We start from the raw sequence: 6,045 nt of genomic DNA, 5'->3' as shown, positions 1-6,045 counted from the left end.
CCTCGCCTCCCGGCCCCTCGCTCCGCGGCCCGGGCTCCGAGCGCCGGCGGGAAGGAGGCCGCGGGGCGGCGGCGGCGGAACTGATGTCAGCGGGGCGGCGCCTGGGGGCGGGCGCGTCCGGGGCCGGGACCCTGAGACTCCCATCAGCGCGCAGACCCCTTGACCCCGAACCCCCGACACCCCACTCAGTCCACTGACCCCCGGGACCCTGAGACTCCCATCAGCGCGCAGACCCCTTGACCCCGAACCCCCGACACCCCACTCAGTCCACTGACCCCGGGGACCCTGAGACTCCCATCAGCGGGCAGACTCCTTGACCCCGAACCCCCGACACCCCACTCAGTCCACTGACCCCGGGGACCCTGAGACTCCCATTAGCGTGCAGACTCCTTGACCCCGAACCCCTGACACCCCACTCAGTCCACTGACCCCGGGAACCCTGAGACTCCCATCAGCTCAGAGACCCTGGGGACCCCGGAGACCCTCACATTATCCGCCCCGCCCGCTGGAGGCTCCCTCAGCCCGCAGGCCCCGCCCCCCCGCAAACACCCTCCCCTTCCTTTTCTTCTAATTTTTTTAACATTTTTATTTATTAACTAATTGGTTTTAGAGAGAAAGAGAAACATCTATTTGTTGTTGCACTTATTTATGCATTCATTGGTTGATCCTTTTTTTTAATCCTCACCCAGGGATATTTTTTCCACTGATTTTTAGGAAGAGTGGGAGGGAGGGAGGGAGGGAGGGAGGGAGACATCAATCCCACAGGGAGAAAGACACATCAATGGCTGCCTCCTGCAGGCGCCCCCAACTGGGGGGCTGGGGCAGGGATCCACCGGCAACCCGGATACCTGCCTTTGACTGGGAATTGAACCCTTCCCAGCGCAGGCTGATGCTTCGCTGGCCAGGGCCACAGAGACGGCTGCCATGCTGGGACCTCCAGACCCCCTCAGTGCACAGACCACCTAGGCCCCAGGCACTGAGGAGCCTAGAGACCCCAGCACCGCCACCTTGACCTGCCCCCAGTCCCCAGCCCTCTGGCCCTCACTGGCCACCCTGGCCCTCCAGTCCTCAGTTCCTTACCCTCACGCTCAGTCCTACACTTTCAGGCCATTCAGGTCCCTGGTGCCCCTCCCCACCTCCAAAACACTCTCTAACTCTCTACCCCCCCACCCCCCCCCCACCCCCGGCAGCCCCAGCGCCCTTCCTCCTCTCAGCGGGTCCCAACGCTTCAGGGTCACACACCCTGAGGGCGCCAACTCCCTCAGCCCTGAAACCCACAGCACTGCTACCCCTCACACACCACTCTCCTACCTGGCTCACTTCACTCCTTTGGTCCCAAATAAATACATTCTATTTTTCACTTCCAAAAAATTTAGATATAGCTGACATAACATTAGTTTCAGGTAGGCAACACGATTCAAAAGATATGTATATATTGCAAAACGATCATTCCCCTCTTTATGCTTAAGACACCCCATTTCTCAACTTCAGCTCCCCAGTTTTTCTTCTTCTCTGCTCAGGTTACCTGTCCCGAAGCCTCCCACACTTAGTCACCCTAGCACCTACCTGAAACACTGATTCTACAGCTTATTCTAGTCATGAAAAAAAAGGGTGGGGAACCTTTTTTCTGCCAAGGGCCATTTGGATATTTATAACATCATCCGCGTAACATAATTCACTTAATATGAATTGATGTTGGTATGAAAAAAGCTCCTAGATTTATTGAATTTCGAGTTCCACCTGCAGTTCCCTTGGCAGGGTCAGACCAAATGACTTCTCTGGCCTTATACAGCCCCGGGTGCTTGCTGCCCCTCCCACCTCCAAAACACCCTCCTACCCTCAGACATTCCCCATCCCTGTCCTAGATGGGCCTACCAGCCATGGGCAAACTACGGCCTGTGGGCCGGATCCGGCCCGTTCGGCTGTTCTGTCTGGCCCGCGGAGCCGAAAGAGCGCAGGGTTCTCTTGCTCTCCCCTCCGCTCCTTTACTTTGAATTTATATTAGTTCACACAAACACTCCATCCATGCTTTGGTTCCGGCCCTCCGGTCCAGTTTAAGAACCCATTGTGGCCCTCGAGTCAAAAAGTTTGACTGGACCACCCCTGGACCCCATACACACTCAAAGACCCCTCCCCATCCCTCCGTTTCTCCAGGGGACACCCAAGATGGTGGGAGTTGTTTTGTTTTGATGTGACTGAATAGGGAACGAGTGTGTGTCAGGAAAAGGAAAGAGAACAACTAACTACTTGAGAAACTGGGCTCGCTGCATTCTGTCACCACCTCACGGTCCGGTCCGGGGTGAGAGCTGCTCATGGGAACGATGATGACGAAGACGATGTGTTGGATGCTGACTTGAACCACACCCTGAACGAAGTGCCTCACATTTGTCTCCTGGATCCTCACCGCGTTCCTGCACGGATGACAGGGAGGGGTGGGGTAATTTGCCTGAAACCATACAGCAAATGGGGGAGCCCAGAAACCATTTGTATCCTTTTCTGAGCTAAAGATCCCTTTTCATTTCTTCATATTATTCTAGAGGTAACCCCTTCGGTCTAACCCTTTAGGGAAAGAAGTAAGATCTCTAAACCCAGGGCATTTTCTCATTAGTACTGAGTTTAGAAAAATAAAGAGAGAGCCTAGTGGAGTCGGGCAGGAGCAGAATGACAGGTGGGGATGGAGGCTGCAGCTACTGAACAGGTGGAGCAGAGGCGGAGAGCAGAGGACAGGTTACTTAGAATGCAGAAAGAAATAGCCAGGTGTCTGAAGTGTTTGTGGTGAGGAGGAGGAAGAGGAGGAGGAAGAGAAGGAGGAAAGCTTGCTTGAATGACCAGTCTCATAGCTTCTTCCTACTCCACCTGTGTTAGGGTGCCTACAGGCCCCAACCTGTTGCATGCAACCCCAGCTCCCGAGAAGCCATTTAACCCAGAGTGGAACCAACTAGCTTTGTGATTGCACTGTTAAGTTGCAAGCCCTCTTGGGCAGTACCTTCTGCTGGGCGCCACCTTCCTGTCATGTGCTTGGGCACTTGTCAGCTTCCACTGGGTGTTTTTATCGCTTGGCTGCATCCTGTGGTGTGAGAAGGTGATGGCCTTTCTGCCCTATTGCTTTCTTTTTTTCTTTAAATATATTTTATTGATTTTTTTTTTTTTTTTTTTTTTTTTTTTACAGAGAGGAAGGGAGAGGATATTGCGTTAGAAACATCGATGAGAGAGAAACATTGATCAGCTGCCTCCTGCACACCCACCACTGGGGATGTGCCTGCAACCAAGGTACATGCCCTTGACTGGAATCGAACCTGGGACCCCCCAGTCTGAAGGCTGACGCTCTATCTACTGAGCCAAACCAGTCAGGGCTGCCCTATTGCTTTCATCTTCGCACACTAGGTATGGTCACAATCAACTTTTTACAACACACAGGAGCAACATCCGGTCTCACGGCCTATCAATTCCTAAGGTTTGCATGGGTATGAGAGTGGGTGGGAGAAGAAAGTCTTAATCTCACAAGACCTTTTGCAGGAAAGGGGCGGGCCCCCGTGTGGGTGTTCATGTGCAGGCATGTCCCATGCCTAGAACTTAAATGTGGAATCCATCCTTGCCTGTCAAAAACAAGGCAATTCAGCCAAAACCGGTTTGGCTCAGTGGATAGAGCGGCAGCCTGCGGACTGAAGGGTCCCAGGTTCGATTCCGGTCAAGGGCACGTAACTTGGTTGCGGGCACACCCCCAGTAGGAGGTGTGCAAGAGGCAGCTGATCGATGTTTCTAACTCCCTATCCCTCTTCCTTCCTCTCTGTAAAAAATCAATAAAATATATTTAAAAAAACAAAACAAAACAAAACACAAGGCAATTCAGAGACAAACAAACACCCACAACCAGGACGCCTGTCAATCCTGTTATTGGGGAGTCATTGACACTCAGAATGGAAGCCCAGTCATTTGTTGCACAACCCTTTGCTGATCACATGTAAAGGGCACGAGACTCTGAGGCATCGGAATCAAAAGCTCCGACTGACTCATGCGAGGGCCTCGAGCAAATCACTGTCTTAGTTTCCAAATCAGTGAGTGACACAGGAAAAATGAGTTTGTTGTTGTTCCTCTTCTCCTCTTCCTCCTCCTCCTTCTTCATTTAGCTTTGTCCTCACCTAGGTCTCCTACCGCTAAACTCCACCAGATGAAGGAAGAGGTTGGGGAAAAGGCAAGATCCCAGAGAGACCACAGCCCTGGCCCCCAGGTCTCCTTTACGCTTCTTTCCAAAGATGTGTTATGCCTCAGAGAGGAAACAGAAAATAATTCTGGCACCTTCATCCTACCACATCCTTAAAAGGTCATTGGACAGGACTGTAAAAAAAGTGCAGGATGGCTTAAGGGACTAATTCCTCTCTTTCCCCCCAACTCAAGGCAAATATATTTGTTTCCAAAGCGGGGAATAAATATAGGGTGTCCCCCCAAATGTATACATACTGTAACAGCTGTAAGCTCAATTTTGAAAATGAAATGTATTTTTATTTTTATTTTTATTTTTTTTTAATATATTTTATTGATTTTTTACAGAGAGGAAGGAAGAGGGATAGATAGTCAGAAACATCGATGAGAGAGAAACATCGATCAGCTGCCTCTTGCACACCTCCTACTGGGGATGTGCCCGCAACCAAGTTACATGCCCTTGACCGGAATCGAACCTGGGACCTTTCAGTCCGCAGGCTGACGCTCTATCCACTGAGCCAAACCGGTTTTGGCTGAAATGTATTTTTAAAAAATATTTTTTAATTGATTTCAGAGAGGGAGAGGGAGATTAGAAACATCAATGACAGAGAGTTATTGATTGGCTGCCTCCTGCACGCCCCCCCACCCCACTGGGGATCGAGCCTGCAACCCAGGCATGTGCCCTTGACCAGAATCAAACCCAGGACCCTTCAGTCCGCAGGCTGACGTTCTATCCACTGAGCTAAACCAGCTAAGGCTGAAATGTATTTTAATAAACACTACCTTTATAATTATTCAAATGTTTGTATACATTTTTGGGGGACACCCTATATTTCCTGTCCAACAGGCTTGTGAAGCTGATTCCATCTGAGAGAGGGAGGTAGGAGGGGCTGGTTATACATAACAGCAGTGTAATCTACAGCTCTAGGACTGAGTAAACCAAAACAAGGCAGCTTTAATCTAGGTGATTTTATTTTTAAAAGATATTTTTATTGGTTTCAGAGAGGAAGGGAGAGGGAAAGGGAGAGGGAGCGATAGAAACATCAATGATGAGAGAGAATCATTGATCAGCTGCTTCCTGCACGTCCCACACTGGGGATCGAGCCCACAACCTGAGCATGTGCCCTGACCTGGAATCGAAACCTGACCTCCTGGTTTATAGATTGACGCTCAACCACTGAACCTTGCTGGCCGGACTCTAGGTGAGTTTATTTTAAAATGTTGAACATCAAGGGGAGAAACCAAGATGGCGGCATAGGTAAGCACCTAAACTGCTGCCTCGCACAACCATTTCAAAACTACAACTAAAAGACAGAACGGACATCATCCAGAACCACAGGAAGGCGGGCTGAGTGGAAATTTTAAAATGTTGAACATCAGTCCCTCCCTCATTACCATCCAGTCAGCAAGATGGGGTTGGTGAACATTGGGATATCACCCAACCTCCTGGCTTAAAAGCCTCCAACAGCTTCCGGTCATAGCATCTGGACTGACATCCATACTCTTCTCTCCGGCCTCCAAGGCCATAGCCGATTAGATCCCGCCTCCCTCCCTGACGCATGTCCTAATTTCTGCTGGTGTGTGCCAGTCCCCACCAACCTTGTTTCTCAAACATGCCAGTGTGTACACATCTGAGGGCCTTTGCTGGGCTAGTCTTCACAGCATGGCAGAGGCCTCTAGCTGTTCACCCAAATCTGCTCTCTCCACAGTGATGGCATTGTAGTCAGGCAGTGCTGGACTACATTTCCCAGCCTCCTTAGCAACAGGCAAGGCTCTACTATCAAGTTCTCCCCAGCACAGCATGAACAGAAATGAAGTGATCCACTTCTAGGCTGGGCTTCTCCA

This window comes from Plecotus auritus (genome assembly GCF_963455305.1).
Source record: "Plecotus auritus genome assembly, chromosome: 2".
Lineage (NCBI taxonomy): Eukaryota > Metazoa > Chordata > Mammalia > Chiroptera > Vespertilionidae > Plecotus > Plecotus auritus.
Note: the sequence above shows the minus strand (reverse complement) of the source record.